General features: G+C 39.4%; 1 protein-coding gene across 8 annotated transcripts in view; it reads right to left on the bottom strand.

Annotated features, from left to right (window-relative positions):
- ESRRG (estrogen related receptor gamma) overlaps positions 1-14,012 on the bottom strand; it is a 473,961-nt gene that overhangs the window by 408,094 nt on the left and 51,855 nt on the right. Inside the window, exon 1 of one of the 8 annotated variants that reach the window (XM_039530386.1) lies at positions 7,390-7,437. The exons of the other annotated variants lie outside the window; for them this stretch is intronic. The gene's annotated coding sequence lies outside the window, so the exon portion shown is untranslated. Of the gene's footprint in view, positions 1-7,389; positions 7,438-14,012 lie in introns of those variants that run through there. 8 annotated transcript variants of the gene reach the window in all.

The raw sequence follows: 14,012 nt of genomic DNA, 5'->3' as shown, positions 1-14,012 counted from the left end.
ACACAGCTAGCAAAGAAAATTAATACCAAGATTCGCAGCTTTATTGATGGTTATTTCTTATTGTGTTTTACTGCAAATTGGGCAGTAAAAATACTGGAGTGGTCCAGCAGTGCCATCACAGCCCTGGTGCACAGTGACATCAGAGTACACGGGCCATAATTAATAGATTCCTGCCTTTTGCTCCTCATGCATGTAGGGAGCTACCCCTGTTTCCTGGACAGTGAGAAAGTGAAAGAATCACAATAACCTTCTAACTCCCTGCAAAGAAGGCACTCCAAAGAAGGGCCACGGGGCTTATTCAAGGAGAGCAGCCCCATCATCTGTGGGAGTTGTAGGGACACTATATATTTTAAACAAGGAATGATAAGTAGAGGAGTACTTGTGCGATAGTCTATATGAAGAGGTGGGGGGGAACACATACAGAAGTTTAAACCATATGCTTCAGGGTTTACACCAATCCCTAATAATGAAAAATTAGGATGTGACCTAAGGTAGGGAGCAGATTACCTCACATCCGATTATTATGGGGTTCTTACTGCTTCCTCTGAAGCATCATGTGCGGACCACTGTTGTACAGAGGAACTGGAGTAGATGGACTTTAGATTTGATCCAGTATGGCAATTCCTATGTTCCTATTTACATAATAATATAAAAATAATAGTCAGTCAACCTAAGGGCCCTTTTCTGTGGAGGATGCAAAATGAATGGAGCAAATAAAAGACATCTACACCATTTGAAACCACCAAATAGCTGGGCAGGGTAGCTATATGCAATATGTGATCTCATTACAATTACCCTTGTCCTCAACACCTCCCCTGCCATTGTTTGTTAAACACAAAAGGGAATGAGTGAGTGTAATTAAATTATAACCAGTCCAAGGTAAGAACCAGACCATATCTATATAGGTGTTCATACAACATTTAGCACAATGGTGACTGGGGCCCGAGAGTGCCACTGTAACAGTTAATAAACTTAGGTTAGTCTTTTATGTAGCACCACAGCAGAGTCTGAAGTAAAACAAAGTAATAATCTTTACGACAAACAAATGTAATTGGTGTGTAAACTCCTCATTTGCCTAACACAGCTGCAGGTGGCCCTGTTTATTTTTAAGCTTCAAGATAGCTGCAGGATGTGCAGCAAAGATCTAGTGGGTCATATAAATATACTTTCATAGGATATCCTGGATGATTTAAGGCATAAGGATAAGTAGCAATAAACCTTAAGTTTAAAGTCATGTTTTGACAACAACTGGTTAACAAATTGCTTTTTTAAAGTGTATATTAAACAATATAATCTGTGAGAGAAACATTTAATTTGAATAATTGTATTTCATATTTTTAAAATATGTAATGTACCTTTGAAAATCTAGTGTAATAAAAAGTGTTTTTTGTTTATATTTCACAGACAAAAATTTAACATACCTGCATGTGAGTTGAGTCAATCATAATTTTTTAGATTGTTGAAATTTCAGCAACATACATAAAAAGTCCATCTCCATTTTCCCAGAAAAGTAGTCTTTTCTTTTCTAACAGTTCTAAAATGTATGTCTTCTTGAAACAACTTGTTTTCTGATAGCCTCTGCATGAACAGTTCTATTTAGTGCCCTTGTAACTCAGCAAGGCACTTAAGCGGGTTCCTATATTCAACCCTATGAGCAGTCCCATTGACTTTAAGTGCCTTGTTGAATCAGGGCGTAGGTGTCTAATTTTATTCTTATAAACAGTGTCCACAGTAAATGGAGGGAATAGCCACACGGTAAAATATTTGTAAAGCATGATCAACAGAACACAGTACTGGTGTAGCCACTTTGTTTAAAATTGGTATTCTGTGTAGTTGAAAAGTCCACCTTAAAAATCTACCTTAAAAATTAAGGATGTGTCAGCAGCAGCCATCTTAAGTCTGTTTGTCTGTAGTAACATAAATACAGCAGGAATTTGTTGCTGACTTGTAGGTCTTGTGTCTCTTATTTAGCAGAGCCTATTTGAGTTCCAAACGTAAAATGCCAGAGCAGGACCCTTGTTGCTGGGACTCCCGCTGGGTCAGCAGTGCTTAGTGATTACGGGTTTGACTACATCACTGAAGTCCAGGAGAGTTTTGCCACTGATGTCAATGTGAATAGGACTTGGCCCATCAGAAGTGTCCTTCTTTTTGTCCCTTCCATGTCTGACCTCTTTCACCTGCTCTACTGAAAGAGAGAACTTCCTGCCACTCACGGTTTAACTCTTACCTCATTTGGCCAAGGGTACAGAGCACTGACCTCCAGCAAACTCGACCCGCTACTAACCTCCCACCCAGCAGCCTGTACAATAATTGGAGGATGGCCTTCATACTCCCACACAGCCAATAAGACACGACAATATAAAATAGAACATTTACATCTTTGCATGTACTAAGTCATACTCAGATATTTGACAAAGTCCAATGAAATCCTATTAGGCAATAATATAAATGACAGAATTTTAAGATACAGTTATGGGCTGTTCAATTAGGAGCTAATATCTGCAAGTTCCAAACAGATTTATTGCCAGAAGAAGAAATTCAAGACCTTTTCAATAGCCCCATTTTAAGCAATCTGTTGTCTGTCCGATCCAACAACTTTGTCTGTTAGGGAAGGGATACCTCAGCAGTTTAAATACTGTCAACAGCTTGCTTTGCATTGAGCTTTGCTGAAATTGTATAACATTTGCATGGTATAACACATACTGTTGTTCACTCGCTGCAGTCTGATTCAAAGTGCTATAAATATGTTTGCCCTTTCTGCTAAGCCCGCCTCAGGGATTAGCAACCCCCCAAAAGTTCAGTTGAATATTAACTGCATTAACTTTGCAGTCTGTAACATACTGTTATTCTCAAACAGCCTACAGTGCAGTATGGATGACTTGTTTAATAAAAAAATGTTTTCATGTGAAGTCCTATTACTGGAAAAAATTTACTCTGTCAAAGGGGATGCCCTCCCCACTTACCTTTGTAAGGCAAACAAATAAAAGGAGATGTCCAAATAAACACTTTATCGTTCACTCTGCCAAACAGACATACTTCCCCTTACAATGCAGCCCCTCATCCACTCTGCCTTACAAACATCTGCCAGTTCTCCAAGAAAACTACATGAGGTGTATATATATTATATATATAAAATTTTATTCTATGTATGTATGTACATATATACACACACACACACACACACACACACACACACACACTAACATATATCTCCCATACAAACTCTACCCCACCCCACCCCACCCACACACCACTTTACAAACTGAAATTATACAGTGGCAAAAACAAACAGAAAAATAAAAGTGGAAACATTTTTAAAAGAGATGGAATCACTGAAATAGAGACACACAGGAAATCTGTTCCCCCAATGCTAGGAGTTGTGGAGGAAGTTCTTAAACTTCCTAAACATACTGATGCTAGGAAGAAGCAGACCAGTAGGCTGATGTAAATTGAGCAGATGGAGAAAAAGAAAGAAAGAAAGAAAGAAAGAAAGAAAGAAAGAAAGAAAGAGTTCATACTGATGGCTGGGAACAAATGTATGAAGGTTATACTAAATACAAGAAATTAACAGGGAGCCAGTGGGTTAATGTGGTCATGCTTCTTGCTATGTTTATTAGATTTACTTACTTTTCTAAGGTGCTGCTTAAAATGACCAAGAATTCCTTCCTTGTACCAAATCAGAATGACACAAAAAAAAATAAATGGTGTGTGACTATGTTTTTGCCACCTGCTGACAATGGAGATGAAATTACAAATCTTCTGCCCATAGTATAAAAATAAATAGAAGAAATTCTCACTATGTTGCTGTGCGATAACATAATAGGTATTACAATAGATCTGCACGCTAAAGTCCACATGAAATATCTTCCTGTCTTTTTTATATCCCTGATCTCTGTAACATACACATTCTTCAAGTCTCGGAATCATATACCCATATAGAGAGAGGGCTGGGTATAATTAGAAATCAAGTCAAATCTTAAGGCCTAGAACCTTAATTTCTTCATAATGGTGTACACTTAACTGCTCCTGCCATTTGCCAACACAATTATTTTGTCTAGATATGGAGACAAATAGTAGATTTTGGCCCTTAAAGAGGAACTTAAGCTGCAACCAGAGAGCCTGAAACCACAGTATTAAAGCTTTACATGTAAAGCAAAAGAAAAAGTCCCTGTAATCATCAACCCACCACACACATATGTGTACAAACTCACACACACCTGCGACCCACAAACCAGATGGGACTGAATTCTCCTGAATCAGACCCTGGATTTTTAAGCTCATCTTGAGTTCAAGTGGGTTTGAGGACATCAAGATATATTATTTTTATTTAATATAAATATACAGCAGTGTCCAGAATCCCCAAATCAAGACCAGGGCCCACTGTGCAAGGCACTGCAAAGACATATACAAAAGACATAGTTCTTGCCCCAAAGATATAAACATGCATAAAAAGGGAAAATAAGATGCGGCATTGTATAACCAAATAAACATAACGTTTAAAAATCCAATCTCGTAACACCAAAATGTTGTGTAATATTATGAGGAAGGGGAAGTAAGTGATTTCACTTCTTAGTGGTAGCCAATATCCATCTTTAAAAACTGCAGGATTTATTCTCAAGGAGTTCTTACTCACAGGTTGCAGGATTAATGCATAGGAACCACTGAAATTAGCACAACACACACACACAAAATATATTATTGAGAGCAGGTTTATAGCTAGAGGATTCACCAGGCTGCCCAAAATGAGATTTATTATCAATACAATTTCTTGGGGAAAGACACCTTTTACACCCTTTTCAGTACAAGGGCCTTTATAGCTACACTGCAAAATTCAAACTCTGGCAGCGCATTTTATACTACCTGCCTGTGTGACGTCAGAAGCAGCTCAGTGGGTTGGTTACAACTGGGTTAAGCCCCTTATTAACTGGGACCCAGTCATCTGGGTGAATCTCTCTCAGCCAAGGTCCAGCAGTCCATTGGGTCACACTCAAGGAGTTAATCTCTCCACTGGCAAGTGACAAGACATTCATAGCGGAGGACACAGCTGACTGGAACCTGCTCCCTGTGGTCTTCCGCCAGAGCCCAAGTCTGCCAAGCTTACAGGCACAATGTAAGACCTATTTGTTCAGCCAGCCATTGGACCAACCATTAGGCAAAACAGGGAATGGGGGTTTTCTTACTGAGCAGGGAGTCCCACTATACAATTTTAAAATTGATTGCTTTATTGATGTAAAGCAGTGGTTCTCAACCAGGGTTACGCATACCCATTGGAGTCCGCAGAGATCTTCAAGGGGGTACGCAACTCATCTAGATATTTGCCTAGTTTTACAACAGGCTACATAAAAAGCATTAGTGAAGTCAGTACAATCTAAAATTTCATGCAGACAATGGCTTGTTTATACTGTTCTCTATATTAAACAATGAAAATGTAAGTACAATATTTATATTCCAATTGATTCCTTGTATAATTATATGGTAAAAATGAGAAAGTAAGTAATGTTTCAGTAACAGTGTGCTGTGACATTTTTGTATTTTTATAGCTGATTTTGTAAGCAAGTATTTTTAAGTGAGATGAAACTTGGGGATACGCAAGACAAATCAGACTCCTGAAAGGGGTACAGTAGTCTGGAAAGGTTGAGAGCTACCGATGTAAAGTGCCCAGGTGCTTTCATGGCAGTCTCTGATACTTAATTTTATTTTAGAAATCTGTAAAGCCAAGATTGTGCCGTTGTTACTGATACTGAGGGGTACCTTATTCCTCAAGTAATAACACCCCCATCACCACCTAGTTCTTATAGAACACTTTTAATCAGATATCAGAAGGGTAGCCATGTTAGTCTGGATCTGTAAAAAGCGACAGAGTCCTGTGGCGCCTTATAGACTAACAGACGTATTGGAGCATGAGCTTTCGAAAGCTTATGCTCCAATACGTCTGTTAGTCTATGAGGTGCCACAGGACTCTGTCGCTTTTAATCAGCAGATCTCAAAGCACTTTACAGAGGAGGTCAGTATTACAACCCCCCTTTTACAGAAAGGGAAACTGAAAACAAAGAAGAGGAGTGACATGCCCAAGCTCACACAGCAGGCCGGGGCAGAGCTGGGAATAAAACCCAGGTCCTCCTGAGTCCTAGTCAGGCACTCTACCCACAAGGCCACACTATCAGCATGAGTAAGAGTAGCACCTTACTTAGTAAATATGCAATAAAACAAACTTGACAAACTTCACCCAATCCCAGAATTTTTATAAATGGCTCCCCAGCAGCTAGGAGTTAGTGGCGCCCCCATAACAATGTACTTTTCACCTTCTGCGTACCAAGCACCAAATTCATTTGCAAAAATTTAGTAAAATACTGCAAAGCAAGCCAAAGAGATATGGTGACAAACATATATTTCTGGGATGCTCTTACAGTCATTTAGAAAAGGAAGCTGACATGAGCCACACCCTAAACTTAGCAGGAATTTTAGGGTTTATTCACTAGTCACAAAAATAGCAACTTTTTAGAGGCTCAGGGCTAGATCATCCACACCTTATCCACCCAAAGAAGCTACTGAAATCAGTGGGAGCTGAGGGCATGTCAGGAATTCATGACTGGCTCCTTAATGAACGTGATGATCAGTTAAATTAAGGCAACCACCATCTAGACTTTCTATTCTAGGTGGACATAAAATGACATTGATTCCAGGAAACGGTGATATACAGCAAGACTGTATCAGCCTTTGCCTGAAAGCTAAATTCATTGTTGGGCTATTGTATGCTTTCAGACGGTACCATTTGATTCAAGGGAACAAAGCATCTATAAACCACATCTTTTCAATTAATGGTTTAAAAGGCACCTAGTATGAAAAAAAAAGTGCTCTAAAAGTGGTCAATATGCCCCCTGCCTCCTACACACACTTTAAAAACAAAAAACAAAAAAACAAAAAAAAGGAGACTATGCAGCAGAGGCCACATTAGGCATCCAGAAAGACACAATATATTTTGGACCAGCCTGAGAATGATCTTTTCTCCATATCATCTTTAATTCAAAAGTAATTTCAAACCACTGGTGCTCAGAGTTAAAAACGAGTTCTCTTGAAGACTCAGAAAAGGAATTAATTCCAACCCTTACCTTTGGCACCTTAAAGTCTTTTGGCCATGACTTACCTGTATAAATAGAAAGAACTAATTTACTACAGAAATGCCCATGGGCAAACATGTTCTGGCTAATGAAGTGTTCAGCTTTTGCATGATTAACCAGCTGGTGGGGGTGGTGTAAAAATCACAGGGCATAAAAGAATAAGAAAAATTGATTAACAGCTCTCTTTTAAAGTACTCCATGAAAAATTTCCTTATTTTTATTCAGTAGCTTGGAAAGTGACTATATGGAAAGACAGATTCAAATGACTTACCAGAGAGCCAAGCAGGGACTGTGTCAGGCATTCATTCCTTCAACACTCACATTGCAGGGAAGCTCAAATGAAAGTAAGAACACGGACCAGCTCTATAGCTGGATTACTTACATAACAGGTCTTGCCACTTGTCACAAAGTTAATTTTCTAATATATTGCGAAATACGTTATATAAAGTTAAAAACTATGACTGTGCTTTGTGTCAATTCAATTTCCTCCCCAGTGTCCTAGGCTTGAGCACCGTATTTGGCTTCAACTACTACAGGAAGGCCAATTCATTAAAAAGTACATATGCTTGAGCCAAAGTACTCCCACACTTTACTCAGAAATAAGCCACTCTAGCCACACATTTATGCCAAGCTAAGTACAGAGGTGGTTTTGGTACTCACTGAGGGTGAAATCCATGCCCTGTACAAAGGGTCCCCCTCCACCCTCACATCTGATGTACCACTTAAGCCCTTCAAATAGGACTTGAGTTGGATTTAAATGATACATGGGTCTTGTCCTGGCTTTTTGCACAGAAAGGAAAGTTCAGCCTTAAATTTCTGGTGAACCAGAGGCATATGAGCTGATGTGGCTTGAGAACAACGCCACCCTGTGCACTATCCCTTCAGCTTGGTTGCACAACCAGTATCTAACATGCAATTAAACAGAGAAAATGAGTATTTACCATAGCATGGAGCTATTTCAGAGATGCAAATATTTTCTTAAATGACTGCATTTACCCATATACAATGTGAAGGTGCCAAGCATTTAAGGTGAAAAATTATGATCATTTCCAGTAGTCAATGTCATTCTCATAGGTAATAGGTTGTCATAGTCCAGGGGTTCTCAAACTGGGGGTCGGGACCCCTCAAGGGGTCGTGAGATCATTACATGGGCAGGGGGTTGCAAGCACTCAACCTCCACCCCAAGCCCCGCTTGCTTCCAGCATTTATAATGGTGTTAAATATATTAAAAAGTGTGTTTAATTTATGGGGGAGGGAGTCACACTCAGAGGCTTGCAAAGTGAAAGGGGTCGCCAGTAAAAAAGTTTGAGACCCACTTCATCTTTGCTTCTTTACAGTAAATAAAAATCTTTCTTCTTTACTTCTTTGGGGAAAAAAAAAGCTGAACTGGTTAACAGGTATGGAAAATGGGAGAGGTGAGCGGAGGATTTGCATCAGGTAGTCCAGTTTTTTTACCATGTTGATATTTTGTTCTTGCACAGAGAATGCAGCTCTAGCTTAGATACTGGTACTTCACAGACTGGGAATCTGTGTGAATTCCCTTTGGCAACAATCATATTTGATATTAAAACACAACCACAGATTGCCTCCCCCAAGCTCCCTATGTGTAGCTGAATATGAATGCAAGCGTACAACATGCATCAAGTTTACGCACTCAGTTACACATAATTCTTAGGGATAGCAATCCTTCCCTTATTAAACATAGAAAGAGAACACATCTACAAACGGAACTAAAAGGTATTCTGAGCACAGAACCAAAACAGAAGACTGAAGCGCTTATTCTTTCTTTTAGAGACTACGTTCATTTCAATGAATAGTTTCCTAGATTCACTCTCTCTCTCTCTCTCTCTCAGAAAACAACATAAGAAAGGTTGCTCATCTTGCAGCATGTGAGCCATGAGAGTCCCCAGAAAAGTTATCGCTTAAACACACACAGTCCATTCATTCATCCAAAGATGATGAGCCTTCATATAAGAGACTAGGTCAGACTGAAGGGGAAGTTGATGGGATAGCACTGCAACTGTTGCATCTCAGTCACCTATTTTCCTCTTTATCTTGCAAATCTAAGATCTTGCCAGTCATTTTAATTGTAATCACTCTAGGCTCATAATCTCAAAGAACACCTACAGTTTTAATGTATGGTTTTGTTTAAAAAAGAAGAAGAAAAAAAAAAGACCATGCTGGCTAGGTGGATTTTCCATACTTGCATAGTTCTTGCTTTCTGAGCCTCCCTTAACCTTTTGGAAACATTTCTACATATTAACACTTAGTAAAGCGGGCACAGAGCTGACACAAGCAAACAAAAATAGAAGAAAACTGATAACGCTGGCATGAAGCAACATTTCCGTTCATGCATCAATTTGGAAGGTGGTTTCTTTTCTCCCATTGAACCCTCAATAAAATAGAAAAAGTGCGAGTTCCAGCGAGGTAAGAGATTTTATTTTTGTCTAATGTCTACAGTCAACCTTGAATCATAAGCAGTGATTTCTAGAATGTCAGTTATTTCTAATTCTGATCAGCTCAGACTGTGACCACATTAAGGGTTGTAATCGTGTTTGAAGCTATTTTCAAACACGTTCACAGCCTAATATGGTTGTAACATGATTTGCATCTTCACTTGTTAAGAAACTATTCTGTAGGCTTCCTAATGGCCATATCTGTGGCACAGTTGTGGCTAGTATGGTTTAAAAAAAAAATCCTGTCTAAAGGCTGACAGGGAAGCCTTATTAAAATGATGTCACCTAAAAGCATGTTGGAAAACAGTTGTCAAGCACATTTGTTGCAAGGGTGCAATAAAAATAATACTTTAGGCTTCTACAGTGTCCTCTAGGCCAGGGCCTCAAAGTGCTTTAGAAACACTAAATAATTAAGCCTCACAGCACCACTGGGAGGTGAGAATTGTCACCCCCATTTTACATATATGGATCTAGAGGTACAGAAAGGCTAAGGGGTATTTTCTGAGAGTTCCTTCTGCCCCCTTTAGCAGCATAAAAGGCCCTTGGGAAGACATAACCTGCCCCATTATTTTTTTTTGAAAATTCACCAGCAACATTATTAAATCTAAATACAGATGCTAGCATCCATGTGTAATGGGTATAAGGGCAAGAATGACAAGCCAAAGGAGTTCTAATGCCAACCTAAGTGATTCTATAAATGTTAATGTTTTGTGTTCTTGATTATTTTATAGCATCCTCAGTATGCAAAATAAAATTTTTGTTCTTTAGAAAGATAAAATGGTTGTCAGTGAGCCAAGTGTGAAATTCACCCTAGCGCAGAAATTCCACATAAGGAGATATATGCCACTGAAGCCCCACTCAAGATCTTAGGGTATCATTGCTTTGCATGCTCAACTACAGGTATTCATTTCTAATCTTCAGCTTCTTGTAGTAGGGTCTCTTACAACTGTTTCCGAATCCGTTACTGAAATACTGTATCCAAGGAAGGAATATGTTTACATTATGGATAAATAGAGAAAAACATAAAAATCATCCTCTCCAGTGCAGAATAGAGCTGCTAAAATTAGTCATTGGACTTTCTCCTTTAAATCTAGCCACTGACCAACCATCCTTTTGATCTCAAAGCAGTAAAAAGCTCCTTTAAAAAAATATTTGATGTCAGTTCAGCGTGTAGAATCCCAATCAAAACGTCACTGTAAGAGTGTGTGTATTTTTTTTTAAGCAGCAACTTTTGCTCCAGTGTCAAGCAACTGTACAAGCACAGAGAACTGAAATGCCCTTTCACCCCCTGCTAGAGGTGACAAGTGAGTCCTTCTAAAATTGCAGACACACGCTCCCAGTGCAGGTGTTTGTAAACAAGTTTGGAAATATTTCTAATTATAAGCCATCAGAACTAAAATTAGAAGTCCAATCTGTTAGCTTTAAAAAAAGAACTTCCAAAAGGGTTCATCAAGTGAGAGCAGTCAGTGGGGTTTAATTTAGTGGCAAGAGTAGCACTCCTGTGACACAGAGTGATGTGCTGCTCTCCCTCAGACTTTCCACTCTAGAATGACTTATCTTTTTATTTGCTTGTGAAGAAAGTTACAATTTCAGTCCACTCTCATGTTATGACGCTGTACACTTTGACATGTGATATTAATAAGACATCCATTATTCATGGCCTCATTTCTCCCATATATTCTATTTAAAATGTTAAAAATATACTCCCATAAGTTCTGAATTTCTCTTTGCCTCCAGCATCAAGTTGAGTTTTGATTCTGAACAGCCAATGTTTCTTGGCAATCCTAAAAAACAAATAGAACTATTTATGAAGTATTCACTAGTGAATCTGACCATCCATTGGGAGATACAGATGACTTGAAGGGATCCTCATATTTGTGGATATGGAGCTCTAAATTAATCCCACACAACAGATTCGCGGTAAGACTTTTGGTAAATTGTGGATGAGAGGGATTCTGTCTGGGTATAATTCATCTATGGTGTGGAAGGCTCACAAAAGGCCTTCCAAGCCACTGTATCCTACCTTGGATCTGGCCCTGCATAACTCGCACAGGGATGGAACCAGGGAGGGGTCACGGAATTCAAAATTGATGTGGGCTTGGTGGCCCCAACACAATGAATAAGTGGCATAGGGGGGCTGTGACCAGCACTCCAGCCCATAGTCTGGAAATGCAGCTGCAAGAGGCTTTGAATCTTAAGGTAGGTCTACATGGGGATAAAAGCCACATCAGCTGACTTGGCCTGTTGGGCTACAAATTGCTGTGTAGCTGTTCGGGCTCAGGCTAGAGACCAAGCTCTGGGTCACTGAATGTCTATATAGCAATATTTCACCCAGGAACTCAAGCTGCATGAGCCCGAGTCAGCTGAGCGGGGCCTGCTGTGGGTTTTTTATTCCCATGGAGCCATACCCAAAGATACATATCACATGGAGGCTGATTCTGTAGTCCTTGCACAGCTGTGGCTGAGCCCAGCGTGTGTCACGAGAAAGCTGGCCAGGTGAAAAGCTGGATTTTATCTCTAATTGAGCATTCTCATCCAAATCAGGGGGGATAGTTATTTTTAGTAAGAAGGTACATGTTGGCCCTTTCCATTTTCACACAGTTTCTTTAGATAAGTTAAATATCAATAACTTTTAAAGCATTATAATCACTTCCTCCAAATGAGTCTATGCCGGTAATTCCTTATTAACCCTGTGATTACCTGCATGAATAAGAGATGGAGGATTGGGCCCTATGACTTCAATGCAGGGGTTACAGTAACAGGGAGCAGAGTGAGAGCACAGCTCACCCACCTCTGATCAAAGCAGAGGGAAGCTGCCCCTCTTCTCCCTGGCTTGGGAAAGCAGCGCTTCCCCACAGCTCCTCCTCCTTGGCTGGTGCATTGAGAGCTCCCACTTCCATTTCAGTATAGTCTGTGTTAAAGACCACTTCGCTGGAAGTGAGTGAAGACAGCAGGTTCGAACCCTAGGTCAGTGGGATAGGCTTGTTGCTGCAAAGGAACAGCAAAATGGCACCTCTAAAGATTCATTCAGTTATGAAGTTATTATGCCATTAAGCGAGATTTCTAAAAAAGGGGTTTTATAATTCAGCTATAGTGTCTGAGTGTGTGTGTATATCATATATGATAATGTAATATATATTCTTTGTTAGTAATCCCATTGTCATTTAATTCAAAAATCAGTATGAAAACTGCTAATCTCTACCAGCACACCTGCTTTCTGAAATAGCAATGGAGTTTCAGCATGTTCCCTTACTGTGTTCAGCTGGAAAAATATTATTTTAAATGAGCATGTGTTGGAGATATGTTTGCAAATGTAAAAATCGCCAAGGTTTTCTTTGTGTATATAAATATTTTAATTAAAAACATATGTATGTATTTAGGAGATTTGGCATCAAAGACTAGATCAGCAAGGGCAATTAACCCACTAGAGGGTGGTTGTTGTTGTTGTTTTTTTTAACATCTTAGATAAAAGAAAAATATACACATAGAAAATTCTGACTCATTTAAATTAAATATCAGAATACTAAAGAAATCTTGGCTTGAGACTGATTTCAAATATATTCTGCGAGCATGAAAGCAGCACAAAATGCATATATCCGACTGCCACAAATAGCTGAAAAAGACCATAGAAGAAAGCCTACTGGGTTACAAAAGTAAAGTGTAAGCCATTAACTGCTAATTAGAAGCATCAAAAGCAAACTTTGCTGCAATAAGAGCTGTCCCTTAAGTAGATGTTTCTGTAACCATTTAAAGGCACAGGGTTTCTCCAGTTGCTGAGAATGGAGCTTGGATGGTTTCATCATAAAGGCCATGTGAAAAGAGACTGTGGCACTTGGCCATGTTACCCAGCTGTTTTCTAAATATGATGACAGGTGCCATATTTTCCATTTGATCGTGGAACGTAATACGTCTTCAAACAAATTTTCCCCAACTAGACTGGTGCAGTTACATTTCAGAGATTCAACTAAAAGAATGTTCACCCACCCTCCAGAGAAATATTACACAGTGTTTCTTTTGACAAATATTTATCTTAATTTTTAAGAGTCAGATTTGGGGGCGGGTATTTAAACTATTACAAGGGGAAAAATTAGAATTGGTGATAGATCATGTTTTAAATCCTAAGGTAAAAGGATTTTAGCATTCACAAATAGGAAAGATCACAGACTTGCCATATCTTGGGGGAGAGGGGAGAAGAGGGAAGGTCCTCTTCCTCTCAGCCCCATACCTCTTGAGGGATTGAAACCAGGATGTTTTATCCTGGGGACTTCCCCTTTTCTTTATTTAATTAAATGACCAGAGTAGACTCTAATGTCGTGACTTAAGGAGGCAGGGCTAGGGCTGTCAAAAGGCCTACGGGCTAGGGCAGGGAAAGTTACTCTGAAAGAGTTGGGGTGGCTGTGCCACAATTCACAGCACTAAGAAGCCAAGAAACAGAAGG

Source organism: Mauremys reevesii, linkage group 3 (genome assembly GCF_016161935.1).
Source record: "Mauremys reevesii isolate NIE-2019 linkage group 3, ASM1616193v1, whole genome shotgun sequence".
NCBI lineage: Eukaryota > Metazoa > Chordata > Testudines > Geoemydidae > Mauremys > Mauremys reevesii.
Note: the sequence above shows the minus strand (reverse complement) of the source record. Positions and strands in the feature narration are given on the sequence as shown.